Here is a 17,276-nt window from a genome sequence, read left to right as displayed (position 1 = left end):
AAATTAATAAATTGATCAAGAATTGTCCAGGAACGGTTGACTTTTTGATGCTTCTAGATCTGTACATATAAAATCTAACATGAGCTGCAAATCATGCAATACGTACGTACATCTTATCTTCTTCTTTTTTTTTTTGGGAACATGCTAAAATTACAAACACGATCTAAATTAGAAACAACACCTACAAGTGATCCTTCACTGTCTCCTGAAAAGTGTACGTTGAAACCCAAAAAAAAAAATATATACATAAATGATAAAATCATATTTGACGTACTGAATCAAATTCAAATGGGGTATATGGCCAGATTTTTTTTTCTTTTTTGTAAACTCCGCTCCTTTTATTGATTTGCAAGAACTCGCAAGAGATGTTTACAACCTATATACAAAGCAAAAATTACAGAGAAATATAACTTAGGCTAAAACAGGATAATATATACACAAGTCAATAGACTACTATGCAGAAGAAATTAAGGGCCCCTGGCAGAGCAAGTTCAGCACAAAGATCTCTGTTGCTTTGAGGCTCAGCAACATTCTTCCACCTAGCAATGAAACTCCTCAAATCTTGCAAGATCAGATTGCAAACAGTCTCCCGTGACAGTAGCTTTCCTTGAAACTGACTCATAGTTCTTTCTCCAAATATGGTAGAATGTAGCAGCAAATTATGGGCAGAATATTATTGTAACTGCTAAATTCCTATACACATAGGAGAGTCAAAATTCTTACTTGGTTGTCTATTTAACCAGATGATCAAATAGGGAGCAAATTTCCTGGTTGCTGCTGACGGCGAAGTAGAAGAGTAACTGCTTGCCACCAGTTCCAGATCGTTCGAATTAAGAATCCAGGCAAGTAACTGAGTGTGTATAAAACGGCTAGGGTAAACAGCAGGAAGCTGAGCCGCTCAGGGAAGAGGATTGATAATAAGCAGGCCACAGATAAGGCACCAAAGAATGCTATGCATATACGGAAAAAGTAGTTGGCCGTGTGATGATTTTCAGAGACTCTGAGTCTCAGCTTGACATCATATGACAAACAATACATGAGCAAACTTCCGATGGCCAAGAAGATTGTTTTTGGATGGGTTTCGAAAGGCGATTCGGGTTTTTGGTGATACATGATCTGGAGGAAGTTGAGCAAAGTTGCTACAATGAAGACAAAAATAAGCTGCTGGGAAGAGACCAAGTCAGGCGATTCTGGAAAATAATAGCATCTGAGAGACCAAATGAGGCAATTCTGGAAAATAGTAACCTGCTGGAGGAAGTTTGTGTTTGCAGCCAGCGCCATTTGCTAGCACTCAAGTCACTAAGAGAAAAGGAAACTTTGTAGCTAAACAAAGATAGAAAGAAAGAAAGAAAGAAGAACGCCCTTTTGGTTTTGGCTCGCTTCGGGTTTTATCGTGAAGCAAAAAGATTAGAAAAAATGAAAATGGTACGCTTGTGGATTTTCGTGGACCACAAATGAGCTTCTAGATGGGGTTCAGTTCAATTACTTTTGTGTGGAATGAGCTCCAATTCCGGTCAAATGACCCCACTTAAATTTTAAAAACATATATATATATATAATACCATAATGCTTGATCAATATCGTGGAATATTTTTCAGTAACACAGAAATCAGTGGGACCATACTGTTAAGTAAATATAATACGAAATACTTGATCCAACGGCAAGTTGAATATTTTGCAGTAACACAGAAATCCAACGGCAAGTTTTTACACAATGTAGCATTGAAGTCTCCTATAAAAAATGTAGGCAAAACAGCAAATTTTACTTGATACTGGTAACAGTGCAATATCTTTCTACCAATCATGCTCCAGACGTCATCCCATAAGAGTGTTGGAAATACATCAAGCCTGGTAAAGCAAAGATTAAGGATTAATTTTTTTTATAAAAAAAAAAAAAGATTAAGGATTAATTGCACTGTTGGGGCGATTTCCTGCTACCAATGGCTGTGTTGAAATCATGAGGTGGTTCCGGGTCTAAATCGTTGCATTGTCTTGAGTTCTCATCTACTTAGAACTCAAAAGGGTCCCTTCTAGATTCTCATACCAAACCTTGCCCAAATTATTAGATATCTGGTTCCCCAGATTTCTTCAATTCTTCGCATTTCTGTAAATCAGAAAATTACCAATACTTGTATTAGTGTAAGAACTTTTGTGTTAATTCATTATCTAATAAGCTATTGTCTCACACATATCATTAATTTTTTTTTGATAAAACGTCATAATTTCATTAAAATTTGCACTAATGACAGAAGTTATATCATCAAATATATACAGATATTAAAGAATAGATCTAAAAAATGGATATTGCAGATCTGAAAAACATATAAAAATTTCACTGGAAAGTTTCAAAAAACATTTTAAAAAAATATGAGATAAACTAATTGTAACTCTACGAGCATCTGTGCATACTTCTAATTGTCAAATTTGTTGATTAATTGTATAGACAATGAACCAACCTCTTTCCATAATTGTTAAAAGCTTTAATAACTATCATACCCAATAACCTTATTAAGAATAATATACTCACTTACATATATAATAGTGCTTTTTTGCTCATGCGTAGTTAGGAAACTCTAGTTTATTTTTGTACTTTTGTGTACTATGGTCTAAGTTTTAATTGTAAGCATTATGTCTGAATTGTTACACCCCTGTTAAGAAAGACAAACAAAAAACAAACGAAATTATGACCCAAAATCTCAAAAATTGAAAATTGTGCATTATGGGCATAAGAAAAGTAAAATAACTATGCAAAATCTACCAATTGTAGCAATTCTCACTCTTTAATTTTGTTAAGAAAATTGTGCTGGATGATTTCTAGCAATCTTATTAATAAAATTTCCTTATTTATACAAAAAATTCAAAGGGTAGTTTCTTAAGAAAAAAAAAAGAGGAGACAAGCATAATGAATGATTAAGTCGTACATGGTGGCATATTTCATTTACATTCAAGTAACGAAGTATATTTTAATTTTGTTTTCACGTAAAACTCATACATTAACCGACCATAAGTAAATTAAGACAAGTGATTTTTGAAGATGAATATGATAATAGCAACATCTTTAATAAATATTTTACTTCAACTCTATCTTTTGCTTGCTTCAATGACTTTGATCCGATTAATTCTATTTGCTAGTAACAAATGCCACAAAGTATACTAATTGTTATGCAGACTAGGCTTCATCGTCAAATTAAAGTGCCTTTTATAGAATTGTAAACAAATTAATCAAGTTTAAGGTATCATATTTGCACAAGAAGCTTCCAAAGGACCGAAGCCTCGCCGGCACAATTTTTATACCTACGACTTTCGGGTCCCCCACGTGAATTGTGGGAGCCCACGTTGACATCTTATGACTTCTCTTGTGTTGCCATCTCACTGGCTCTCAGTCCTTTTTATTCTTAGCTACTAAGCATACTAATAGCTAGTTTGGGAGTTTAAGAAAGAAAAGAAAGTAAGTACTTTTCTTTTATTTGGGAGTTGAAGAAAAATAAAAAGAAAAGATATCCAAATAAGTTACTTTACAAATATGCCCTTTTTATAAGCAAATGTGAAAGTTGATGGAAATTTGGTCGTTTGCTGCTATCTAACGAAAACTATAGAATACTAGGAGGCATAAACTACCATCTCTTTAAGTGTTTTCTTTGTCAAATAAAAATTACCATCTCTTTATGTGTTTTCTTATAGAAAGGATGTCTTTTGATGAGGGTTTTGTAATAGAGGGATTCATTGGAAATTAAAATTTTTTGAATCAGGATTTTAAGGGTAATATTGTCATATATGAAAATTTACTTAAAACTTCGATGTGTTCCTTCCTTTCCTGCCCAACTTTGGGCGAAAAGTTTTCAAAAACATGAAGGGGAGTGAAATCTTTCCAAATTTTTTCTTTTCCTTCTCATTTTTGCTTCCAAACAATGGAAAAAAAGTTTATTATCCTTTCAAAAATTTTCTTTTCTTTTCGTTTCCTCCCTCCCAAACTAGCAATAAAAGAGTCCTATTTTTTTGGGTTTTTATAAAAAAAAATATTATAATGATGTTAGCATGATGTAAGCGGAATGACGAACATATATAGGAGCAATGGTGGTTGAACATGTCAAACATGTACGGCAAGTTTCCTTGCTATGCTTTTTTTTTAAGGAAAGCTATGGTTCTACTTTTACCTGTGCAAATAAATTTAAGTTACTTGTTCATAAAATTGTAGATATCATTACTGAAGAGGTGAAAAATGACTAAAATTTTCTGGCGTATAGACTTGCTTTTGAGCTATATAATCAAATTCTTGGTGCTGTTAGATAATTCATTGGATAGTTTTATAATTTCAACTCACCCACCCGTTTGGGCGGAAGCAACCCGTCAAGAGTCAGGCTAATGCCAAAATCTCCTCTAATCACCGGTGTTTTTAAAACTGGACGGCTTACCTCACTGGTTCCATTTTAGTCACAAAACACCAATGATATCATACGTACAAGACAACAGCTTATTAGATGACGAATTTAGTACAAAAGCTCCGACACCAATACAAGTATTCGTAATTTTCTGATTCACTGAAATGCGAAAAATTGAAGAAATCAGAGAACCGGATACAATAAATTAGGATGGATTTGGTATGAGAATCTAGAAGGGATTGTTTTGAGTTCTAACTTCCAAAAATCGGAGAACAATATATAATAAATGTAAATTACTTATAACCCTCTGTAATTTTATATACTGCTGGATGACCCCCTAAAATTTCAAAATAGCCACATAACCTTCTTATGCTTTTATGTAAAGTGAAAAATAGGCGGAATGCATAATTAGTTATAGCGTCTATACCAAATGCGCTCAAAAAGTGTATGATAAAATTTTAATTTTCATGTAACCTCCTTATGATTTGTATAAATATTCACTTTTATTCTTCTATGATTTTTACATTTATTCACGTAATCTCCCTATACTTTTATACAAGGTAATTAAGCCATCGATTAATTTAACATTTTAATAAGAGCACTATTGATATTTCAATTGGCAATGTTCTATAAGCAATTTTCCGTCAAATTTTCACTTTATTTTGAAATGTTAAGAAGGTCACGTGACAATATATAAAATCACAGGGTTGTTATATGTAATTTACCCATATAATAATTTGGGCTGGATTTGGTATGAGAATCTCTAGAAGGGATTTTTTCTGAGTTGCAAGTGGCAGAGAACTCGAGACAATGCAATCAGTTTGACTTGGAACCACCTCATGATTTCATCACGGCCATTGGTAGCAGAAAATCGCCTCATGTCTAGTCTTTTAATAAAAAAAATTGCTATACAATTCTTGGATTAATCCTGGCAGACGCAACAAATTAACCAAAAATTGGTCATTAATTTGACTAGTTGAGATAGAAAGGTGATGGACGGAAGCAATGGCACTCAACTAACTATCAATTTTTTGTTTCTTTGGGTTAACTAGATGTGGTAAATACAAAATACAACGATAAAGAGAAGGTATTTGGCTACAATCAATCAAATTTATTCCGCTTCATTGCTTGCAAATATTAGTATAATGATAAATGAACACATTCATGAGATGGGATGAACCTTAAAATAAAAAGGGCCAGACAAAAGTTAGCCTTGAATGTGTGCATCAAGTGATAAATATTATTCTCCATTATTCCCAGTTTCACACCTGTTATTTCAGCTTTTTGCTCTTCTAGATAGAGTAGATAGATCAGATATGATGATGTGATATATGATATTAATAAAGGAAACACTAGCGGTGGCCTGGCATGTTACTACTTACTAGTTACAACTCTCCTTGCAATATATTGCATCCATAAATAAAGTAATTAATCTTTTATATACTGATAATATATATACTGTCAGCATTGAATGAATGATAATTATGCAAAATTTAATTTTAAATTTTAATTTTTGCATTTATATCATGGATCCAATGGTGATAAGATATACACAGTCAGTATATATGATATTTACTCTAAATAAATTTAGAGAGGTATATTGACTAGTAATGATGGGCTAATCAAGGCAAAATATTTTGTTGGCCCACAAATTAATTTGTGTGTATACTTTCAACAATTATTATTTGTATATTTTTAATCCTTCAATTTTTAAAAGCGTATGTTTTCTTATCCTTCCGTCTGTTTGGACCGTCAAATGCCAACAAAAAATCGCATCTAGAAGAAATAGAACAAAGTAGCAACTAGTCTTACTCCAAGAGTCCAAGGCAAGAGAAACTTGAAAAAGACCGCATCAATCAGTTTTTGAAGCAAAAACCACTGGGCCAATGGCTCAATGGTTACTAGAGAGGGACTTAACCTTGGGCTGTAGGTGATGGTTCAAACCTCACCTGAAGCGAAAAAAATCTAAGGGTTGTGTCATAACACTCCCTTGATTTAGTTGGATCTGTATACCCACTAACCCCTACCATAGCCTCCTTAGGCTCCCCCTCCCCCATAGATTAGGATAGAGTAGATTATACAAATGTATCGTTGCTGACAAAAAAAAAAAAAATCAGTTTTTGAAGCAAAACAGAGAAGCTAGAGTCCAAGTTCAATGAATCCCAAACAGTCGTATTTGAAACTTGCAAACCTTATATTCTCAGCATCAATTTTCAAATTTCAACTAGCTTAGTACAACTTGGCCTTTGAGTTTTTGACTCTCTCTGCTGTCTCACCGCGCGACCATCTTTTGATAATTTTTGTTCCACACGTTTCTATTTCTCGTGGTGAAATCTTTTCATTTTTGATGCCCCATCTCTTCCCACATCTTCTTCGACCTGTTTAAAGATGAGAAACGGAAATTTTAAAAACAATAATAATATTAGATATTATAGAAAAATGGAAATTAATAAATTGATCATCAGCACTGTTAAATCTAACATGAGACGCAATACGAACACCTTCAATATAAGAAAAGGATTATATTATCATATATAAATAACATTTTTTTTTATCATCACACAGTATTTGGTTTTTGGGCACATGCTTAAAAATCCAAACATTATCTAAATTAGGAAGAACACATTAAAAAAGAAAAGAAAAGAAAAGAACAACACCTACAATTGGATCCACTTTTCTTGCTAAGGAGGCTAGACATCAACCTGGTAACACAGTGTGAAAAAAGGTCAGACGACAAGAATCTTTTCTTCTAACGTTAGGCACGATTGACCCAAAAAACGTAAAAAGAAAGGGCAAAAATATATGGTACAAGTTTATATTATTGCTGGTCAAAATTAGACAATATCCAAGTTTGATTGTAAGCAAGTTTAAAATCTTACAATCAAAACCAGCCACAAGAAGAAGCTTATATTTGACTCAGTATTGGAGAGAAACCTTCGAGTATGAAAGTTAGCAAAACGTTATCCATCTTAGTGCTTCTGTCTAGGCCAACAGGATCATACTGTGGAACCCTACTGGAAAAGATACCTAAAATCCCTAAAATAAAAATTAGTGACAGCTACAATTCCTACAGCAGTTGAAAGAATATGTAATGCGTACATGAACTTCTAGAAATATGTGTATATATATATATATATATATATATATTGATTTTTGGGGTTAATTTTTGTGTGATGAATCGAACATCTTCATGTTAATAGTGTATTATTTCACTATGGAATAGCACCAAAAACTATTACAGCACCACTCTTTCTCAGCAATACCAAATTGCCAAGGACTTGACTTGTTTGGTGTATCATTTTCCGACCATTCCCCACCGCCGCCCCCCTCCCAATCACGTAATTGTTAAGAAAGGTGAGATAAGAAGCTAGTAGCCAAAATTACTTTGTTATTATTCTCACAAATTTTGTTGTCTAACTTAATTTTTCTTTTTCTTTTTTTAACATAGTGCTACCAAAAATCTTAGAGAAGATTTGAATGATTGTCAATTAATTCTAATTAGAGGGTGATTATCAAGTTACTTGAGTATATGTAAAAGACTAATTCATTACGTGTGTGTGGATAGTTATTTAATTGTATCATAAACACATTTTTTAATCTTTTTTTTTATTTTTTCAACCACCTTTTCATTTCACATACATCATATTGAAGAAATTATTGCAGTATTTTTTTTTGAAAAAAATTATTTCCAATAATCTTCTATCCCAACACGCATTAATTATTTTCTTGTGAAGAATTAAATTTTGTGGCACATTAATATAGGTTGCAAATCGGAAGAACACGATTCACTTTTTTTTTTCTTTTTTAGTTGTGCTGCCAAAGCCAAGATTACCCTATCTGATTTTGTTTATGACGTCGGATGCCCGGGAGAACAAAGGTTCGTTATTGACCCTAAGTAGATAATAATAATATCTATCCCATTTCAGGGTATAATAAGCTGCCCAGTAATGCTGCCCCATTAGTCAAAATCTCGAAGGCATGATAACTCGTTTATCCTATTTTACTCGTTGATTATAGGCATGATAACTCGTTGATTATAGATATCTTATTATAGTACAAAAAAAATCCTATTTTACTTGTTGATTATAACATAGAAACCTTTGATATTTTCATGGGGACTGTAATCCTACCTACTTCATTCTAGAATGCGAGATCAACCTAGCTCGTTTGGAAAGTTATTTTTCTCTAAAAAATTTTTACTTTTTTTACAAACATATTTTTCAATCATTTTTTTTATCTCATATATATCAAATCGCTATAGTACATTTTTTTTTTATAAAAACTCCAAAAAATAGCAATCCAAACTTTCTGGCTTCTCATTGGTGATAGCTAAGTGGATAAGGAGGAACCTTGAAATTTCATATGGCATACAAGGAAGGAAATAGGATACATATAATCAACGAGTTCTCGTGCCTTGAGTAGGTCTTTGGCTGCAATATCAGTCGAATTCATTCGGCTTCTTTGATTGCAAATATAGATGGATTAGATAGATCAGATACGATGATGTGATATGATATTAACGGAAACACTAGCGGTGGCCTGGCGTGTTACCACTCTCCTTGCATTTTGTTACATCCATAAATAAAAGTGGTAAACCTATATTGACCAGTAATGAAGGGCTAATCAAAGCAAAATATCTTGTTGGCCTTCAAACTATTATGTTTACATATTTTAACAACTATTATTTGTGTATTTGTAATCCTCCAACTTTTAAAAGCATATATATATATATATATATATATATTATAGCTCAAACTCTATACCTAGTACCACTACTCGAACTTGAATTTAAACTCGAGTGAATTGTTTGAACAAAGCACGAATTCCACTCGACATAATATTAGGAAGGCTTGAACTCGACTCGACGTATTATTAGGAAGGCTCGAACTCGACTCAATAGAGCTCGAAAAGTTGGTGAGCTTGATATCGAGCTTGAGCGATAAACAGTTAGGATCGTAAATATTGCAAATCAAGCTAAAAAAGTAATTTTATTATTTATAATATAATAATTAAATATTACATCGAGTAATGGATAAAGCTCGACAACCTTTCAAGTATATGGTATACATGATTGAACTTAACTCGAAACTTCAATTAAATAACTCAAACTCAACTCAACGTTAGCCAGTTACTTGCGAGTTTCAGTCAAGCTGCTCAATTGAATTGCACCCTGCCAAGTCGTATCCGACACGCCGAACTTTTGGGATAGAACTTTTTGAAGCCACATGATCATTGTGGGTCCGCCACTTGTTCCCACTTCTAGTATCCGAGCCACTACTGCATTTTGAAATCTCACACGGAAACAAAGGTAAAAGTGGAACCATGTTGGGTTTCACACTATTTGATATAAAGGCACCAATCCGAGAATTCAGCGAAATTTCATAATATTACAGGAATAACTAATGAAAACGTGAAAAATGACTAAAATTTTCTAGTTTATCAACCCCCTTTCCTTGATTCCTAAATGTTACCCCACCTCTAGTGGAAACCTTTATAATCAGATTCTTGGTATTGAAAAGAACTCATTGGATAATTTTTATAATTTCAAGATGCCGGAAGCAACCCATCAAGAGTCAGGTCAAAGCTAAAATCTCCTCTAATCACCACCACAAAAAATAATAAGAAGACAAAGGACTGAGTTGCATTCGCCCACTGAACCAATGATCGAGTTGGTCTTACGCTTCAAACATTTTCTAAAAAAATTCCTTTTCATCCTCTAAAATTAGAGATAATAATGGGAGAGATAAAAAGGATGATTAGATTCTCCTTCTAGAACAATCAGTATTCAACTGAACTGTAGAAAAATATCAACCAAGCATTAGTGGTTTGTTTTCTTTGTTTAGTGGCTACGCATCGCTATTTGGTTGGCTAGTACATTTGGGTTGCATGATTGAATTGCATTCTTGGTCACGTGGAATTATTTCCCTTAATGATTAGTAATTGTAATAGAAGTCAGAATAGTTAGTCGTATAAGGGCTTTATGTTAGTAGCCTCGGGCCGTGTGTTATATATAAGTCAGTAGTCTCTGTTCATGGTGGTGTTCTCGTAAGAAAGTTGCTGCAGCATGGTTGAATGGTAGAAGAAAATTTCCCTTTGCCTCTATATCGATATTCCTTGTAATTGTTATACTCTGGGTTTATGTTCATTTATCAATTTGGACCCATCAAAGCAATTATGAAAAGTCAGAAACTGGAATATCAAAAACCCAAACAATTTACTAGAACTGAAAATTAGAACAATTTTGAGCTGTAATTGACGAAGTAATTAAAGAATTAAATACACATGTACATATGTATGTAATCAATTGAGCTTTACTTGGTTTACAGTCTTGGCGCTATGCTTGGCAAGGCATTCAAAGCTAAAACTAGGATTTACAGCAACAATAAATGTGTTCCAGATTCTGTAGCACTTGTCTAAAATTTTGCCAATTTCTTTTAAAACTATGATTGACGAGCCCGTTTGGTAAGTGAGTTTTTTGGGTGTTTATCTAAAATTTTACTGTAACTTACTGTAGAAGTTTTTTTTTAAAAAATTTTTTTTTGAATTGTGCTTTTCTTTTGAATATTTTGAAGCGTATAGTTTAAAAATTTTTAAAATTTTTTTGAAGTTATTCTAGCTAAATTTTTTAAAAAACTTGTAACAGACAAACTTAGCAAAAAAACTTGTCTGCCGAACAAAGCCATTTTCGTTAAGCAGCCAAGTCACGGTACTTACTGATTTTTTTGACCGGGAATTCTTCTGAAGCTATGACTTTTCAATGCACGTTCACAAAACAATTAAAATAGCTCAGGAAGAAGAAAACAGTAGCCAGAAAAAAAAAAATTTTAGTTTGTACATTTTTAGCAATCTTTTAACTGTTGTTGACTGATGACTTGCGGCATAGAATCTCCATAATGACTGCCGAGGTACTGACGACTTTGGGCATTGAATATCCATAATAACTGCTCAGTTAGCAATCTTAACTCTTAATTGTATACTTTAGTCTTTCAACTTCTAAAAGCAAATACCTTTAACTTTTTTCGTCAATTTCAACCATTAGACCTAATAAAACTTATTTCAAAATGACCAAGTATTGATCATCTTCTTCCTATTATCAACTACCGATCAACGTCATTGACCAAGTATTGACAGCTATATAATAGTACTACGACAAGATTTACATGAATTTGCACCGCTAGACTTTGTTTTCGTGTGGATTTCAAATCAATGTTCGATTTTCTGTGAATCTTGCTAGATTTGAGTAGATCTAAAAAGAAGAAAAAAGATAAAAGAGATAGTTTTACCACCGTTTTGCAATCCTTTACAAAATATTTGGAATCATATGTCAAAACATTCCTTGGAATAAGAAAGAACGTTAAAAGACACAAAGAATTTGGTATGAGATCCAATTTTTGTTGGCCTTAACCTCACAAGCAAACAGCAAACAGAGGCTAGGCAATATGAGCTTTTAAAAGTTAGAGGGCCAAAAATACAAAAATAATAATTAGTCAAAGTATATGAACATGATGATAGTTTAAGGCCAACAAGGTATCTTGCCCACTACTGGTTACTAGTCAATACACGTTGCCTCTTTAAAAACTAATAGTCTGGGCTGAGAATTATTTAAGCAACTATATATTGTCTAAAGAAATAAATCACTTGGTTAAGTTATTTAAGAGCTGCACTCAAAAGCATTGAATTAATTCATAATACTAAAGAATATTATGAACAATAAGAATGGTGCTAAAGGCTCAGATCTCATGATTGGAACAAAGTCAGTAGTAGTAATTCTGTTAGTCTTTTTTCCAAGTGATAGGCCTAAACTAAACAATAATCTTACACTAATTACATTCATTTTTCAAGACAATGAGCATGACTGAGGCTAATCACCATTACACTGGTACCACAAGAAATTCAGATGTACAAGCCCTGCGTAACCAGCCACGCAACTAAAAATGTCCAATTTCACTTATCTTCACATCAAGATGCATCACAAGGCATGGTCCAATCGTTTCTCTAGAATTTGAAGTGCCACATACATTGACCACCTCATATTCTAAAATCATCCGCATATTCCTAGTAGTAGCAGCACCAAAACGTGGTACTGCAGTAGGTTTGGTTTTAAAGGCAAAGTTGATCAAATTTCTTGGATAGAGGAGTTTCGCCATCCCTTCTTGCTTTTGTATGCGTTAGATGACCAGTAGTTGTTCCTTCATGGTGCCATAATTTCAACAATTTATTGAGTTATTATTTCTTTTTTTATTTCGACTGCAAACTTAGGTCTTCCTCCTAAAATCTTAACCAAAAAAAAAAAAAAAGGTAATTCATGGGGAGTATCTCGTACAAATTAATCAGCTCAAAATCAACAAAAATTGGATCTTTTATGGACACTGAATCTAAGGATAACCCGTTTTTCTTTTTGTCGAAAATGTGAATTACAATATGAATTCCTAGCACTTTTAAAAGACTCCATAAATTAATGTACCATTAGTTTGTTTAAGTATGATTTGGTATGGTGAAAATGTAACAGAGGCGAAGCAGAATAGTTTAATGATGTACTACAACTTGAGATTGACTTGGACACCAAAAATAATGGACAAAATGTCATGTGAGTTGACACATGACATGATGATTGCTGATGATAACGCAGCAGCCTGTACGTGGCTTACTAGTTACTACTACTACTAAATGAGGTCAGCCCTATAACGTCATCTGCTGCGTCATCCCACTCATCCAACGGCGCCGAAAGTATTGAAATTTGCACTTTGATCTAATTCTTCCAAGACCAAGTAGTGGTAGTATTCTACCACAGCCCTAATACTCTTCTATACACTACTAAGTAAATCATGCCCACAAAGTCCCCTCCACCTTTAATTGTTCTTTCCAATCACTACTAATTATAGCACAGAAGAAGAATTTTGATCGTAAAGAACAAATTAACCCTCCTTAAAAAGTAGAGTAGACAGACACTATCCTATGTATCCTATGGACATGGACGAGGGGTTAGTGCAGTTGCACATTATGAAATTCAGCCCCCATTTGTACATGCACTTCTGAAGTGTAATTGTTGCAAAAAAAAAAAAAAAAAATCGTTGTAAAAAAACAGACTCACAGATGCATTACCAATTCTTGTCTTCTCCATTTAATAATTGTCTATCGACAAAATGGTTGCATTAATTTTACATTTTTAGAAGTGAGGTATCTTAATTGATAGAAAACAAAATTTCAAGATGGTGTCCTAGAAATCAATAGAAAAAAGAATATCTATCATGTGGTGCCTAAAGTGAGACCTCGGAAGGAACCCTTTTGAGGTTGTGTGATTGATTGATTAAATCTATTCTTTGATAAGAATTCTAATTTCATTTATCCCTAATATATATACACACACTATATTATTACAAAACAGTACTTGATAATTTATTGGAAACTTGAACATTCACTTCTTTGGTTGCTACAAATAAATCGAGAAATTAATATATTGAGATCGTTTCTGCACGAATTCTTAGGACCCATGGATAAAATGAGATTAATTTAAAACCCAAGAAAACAGAGATAATGACCTTAGGAATAGATGGGTTTAATGTTATAGAAGCAATTCTATTTGCCAGCAAAAGGAAATAATGCCCTGCAAGAAGCAAACTATTCGATGAATGATGCACAATTTTATCAGCTTAGCTTAAAAAAGAAACAAATATTTTTCTTCTAAAGCTCGAATGTATGTAGTAGAGTTAATTATGAAGATCCTCTTGATTAAGGAAGAATCAAGAGTTGCTCAAGAAAAATGAGTTTGAAGGAAGTGCTCATGCTTAACTACAGCATACGAGATAACTCAAAAACACTTCAAACATCTCTTCTACGTGCATCAAAAGCACGACCAATGTGAGCAGTGGTTATTAGAAAAATAGAAAAGCGCCATAATAGTCGAAACAAATGTTCTAAATCCATTTATTTCTTTCATTTTTTCAATTTTAGCCGAAAGTAGGTTTTGAATCTTTAATGCAACTTGTATATTCCATATAGAATATAGAATCAGAATTAAGATCGAGGAGGAATATGGCTTGCAAAAGATATGGAGCAAAAGTCAGCTAGGAATATGGCTCAAGTGTCTTCATCCAATATTTTCTTATCATCGAGGCGGAGGACCTAATATTATATACAGCCTATGTTTTATTTAGCATAAACGAAAAAACATAAGAACACCGCTCCAGTGATTAATATAAGATAACAATTTTTCTTCTTTTAGTAAACTTTTGCATGAAGTTGTCCTTATACCAAAACCATCGAAGATGAACTCACTGCAAAAAAAGATAAACTTACCTCTATCCATCTTGACATAAACTCTACCTCTCAACGTAACCAAATCCCATTAAAAAAAGTGATTTCATAGAAATACTTGAGAAAAACTAAATTCCATTAATAATGCATTTGATTAAACCTACCAATAAATGACCAAAAAACCAAAGTTTTCTAAAAACAAACCATAATTAAAGCATCTTCAAGGGCAAAACAGAAAATTCATAATAAGTACAACCACACTAAGCACAAAACAGGCACATGCATCAAATTACAACTATTGAAAGCAAAGCGTGGGATGGAACGGATGAAACAAGGATAAGGATAAGGCTTTTGCTGACCACAAAATGCAACAACCTGTCAAAGCAAAACAGGTGAAATCAAACAACGTACAACACTTTAAAGCACAAAAGGAGAGACTGTGAACAATTCCTTCCTAGGATATGTAAAATTTTGTGCATAATAGTTATTTATTGTCTTTCCTAACAACAGAGAGATAGAAATCCTTTCATCAAAACCTCTATGCAGTGGAGGTAACAGTGGAAATGGATCTAACGAGAAAATTAAAATATCTATTTTGCAAAAAATTTGTCTGAAGAATAAATTTTTTAATGCTATCATGTGCAAGGTCTTTGAACAGAATCATGAAGGATGATACTCTTTTTAGCAATCCAAGTGATGACAAGAAGCAAATACCATATGAACAAGGATATTGCAGCCAAGTAGCTTCACTATCTACAACTGGTAAATCTCCCAAGTATAGCCATCGCCCTCTTCTGTTAAAAGAAAAAAGATCGTCGGCAGCAGCTTTTGTTCCTATGAAAGTGGTGGTCGATCGGATCGGATCTCTACCAAAGCTATCGCAGCAGCTACCCTTGTTCTCCGTCTCTTCTTCCCCCCTCTCTCTCTCAAATCCTGACTAAGGCCTTCTTATTTTTTTTTACAGAAGAATAAAGCTTCATAACTTTTGAACAAAACTCAAATTTACAAAAGAAACGCACCAGAAATTAACAGAACAAGACGGAAAAAAGAAAAAGAGATTTTGGGGGGAGGGTTGAGGGGCGGGATTGGGATTAAGTTGTTCATGTTCATAGACTTTGGGCTTGACAACACAAAGAAACCCTACCTTGGAAAGTCGAATTGCCACTCCCCTCGATTTTCAGCCAGTTTAATCTGTAGTCTGTACCTAATGTGCATGGGTGACGTGGCGAATTTTCGACCTCTTTCTCTTTTCACAATATGCTTCTAAATGTTGTTGTAACTTTTCCTTTTTCCTTACATTTGAAAGTATGAATGTTTTTGCAAATAAACCTAATCTACACAGTAACTTTAAAAGTCGACAACTTTTGAAGTCCTGCAAGGGACTTATCTACCCAAACACTCACCCTCCCCAAATGTTGTTGTAACTTGGAAGTATTTTTTTGTTGTGTCACAGTCGTCATTAAATTTTGTGTTGACTCCCCGCACTGCCACTGTTATCTTCTGAGATAAGTGTGGAATATTTGAACAAAAAAAACATTTGTAACTTACTAGACATGGCGAGAATTAATTTTGTTCTGAGACAGCAAAAGAGGTGAAGTATGACAGGAACAGTTATGCATCAATTTTCAAATTTCAAGTAGCTTAGTACAATTTCGCCTTTGAGTTTTTGACCCTTTTTTGATAATTTTCATACGTTCTATTCCTCGTGAAATCTTTTCATTTTTGATGCCCCATCTTCTTCACCTGTTTAAAGATGAGAAACGGAAATTTTAAAAACACAACTATTAGACATTATAGAAACAAATCCAAACATGATCCAACACCTACAATTGGATCCACTCTTCTTCACCAAGGAGGCTAAACATCGACCTGGTAACACTCTGCATATTTTCAAAACTAAAACTTTTCTACCAAACCAGCCTTTCGCAGTCTCCCCAAAAAGTGTACATTAAAACAATATAAGTACACATAAACGATACAACCATATTGGAATGGACCAAATGGTATATATGGCCAGAATATTGTTCTACTAACTACTAAATTCCTATATAGGAGACTCAGCATTCTTACTATGATTTACTTTTTAATCAGATGATCAACGGAAGCCGATCTGTCTGTAATGTCGTCTTCTGCGTTCCACAACAGTTGACCCTGAAACAAGCCTTGTAAATCCTGGTGATGTTCTTTGCTGCCGCTGCTGACGGCGAAGTAGAGGAGTAACTGCTTGCCACCAGTTCCAGATCGTTCGAATTAGGAATCCAGGCAAGTAACTGAGTGTGTATAAAACGGCTAGGGTAAACAGCAGGAAGCTGAGCCACTCAGGGAACAGGATTGATAATAAGCAGGCCACGGATAGGGCACTAAAGAATGCCATGGTAATACGGAAAAAGTAGTTCGCCGTATGATGATTTTCAGATAATCTGAGTCTCAGCTTGATATCATATGATAAACAATACATGAGCAAACTTCCGATGGCCAACAAGATTGTTTTTGGATGGGTTTCGAAAGGCGACTCGGGTTTTTTGTGATACATGATCTGGAGGAAGTTGAGCAAAGTTGCGATGATGAAGGCGAAAATAACCTGCTGGGAAGAGACCAAGTCAGGCGATTCTGGAAAATAATAGCATCTGAAAGACCAAATGA

General features: G+C 33.8%; 1 long non-coding RNA gene across 1 annotated transcript; it reads right to left on the bottom strand.

Moving 5' to 3' along the window:
• Positions 1-14,855: 14,855 nt before the first annotated feature.
• Positions 14,856-15,855, bottom strand: LOC113772061. Its single transcript, XR_003468465.1, has 2 exons — positions 15,348-15,855; positions 14,856-15,008 (listed from the first exon to the last, which is right to left on the bottom strand). It is a non-coding gene; the product is annotated as an uncharacterized LOC113772061 (long non-coding RNA).
• Between the last annotated feature and the right edge of the window lie 1,421 nt (positions 15,856-17,276).

Source organism: Coffea eugenioides, chromosome 5 (assembly GCF_003713205.1).
Source record: "Coffea eugenioides isolate CCC68of chromosome 5, Ceug_1.0, whole genome shotgun sequence".
Classification (NCBI taxonomy): Eukaryota; Viridiplantae; Streptophyta; class Magnoliopsida; order Gentianales; family Rubiaceae; genus Coffea; species Coffea eugenioides.
This window is presented reverse-complemented; position numbering and strand designations above follow the sequence as displayed.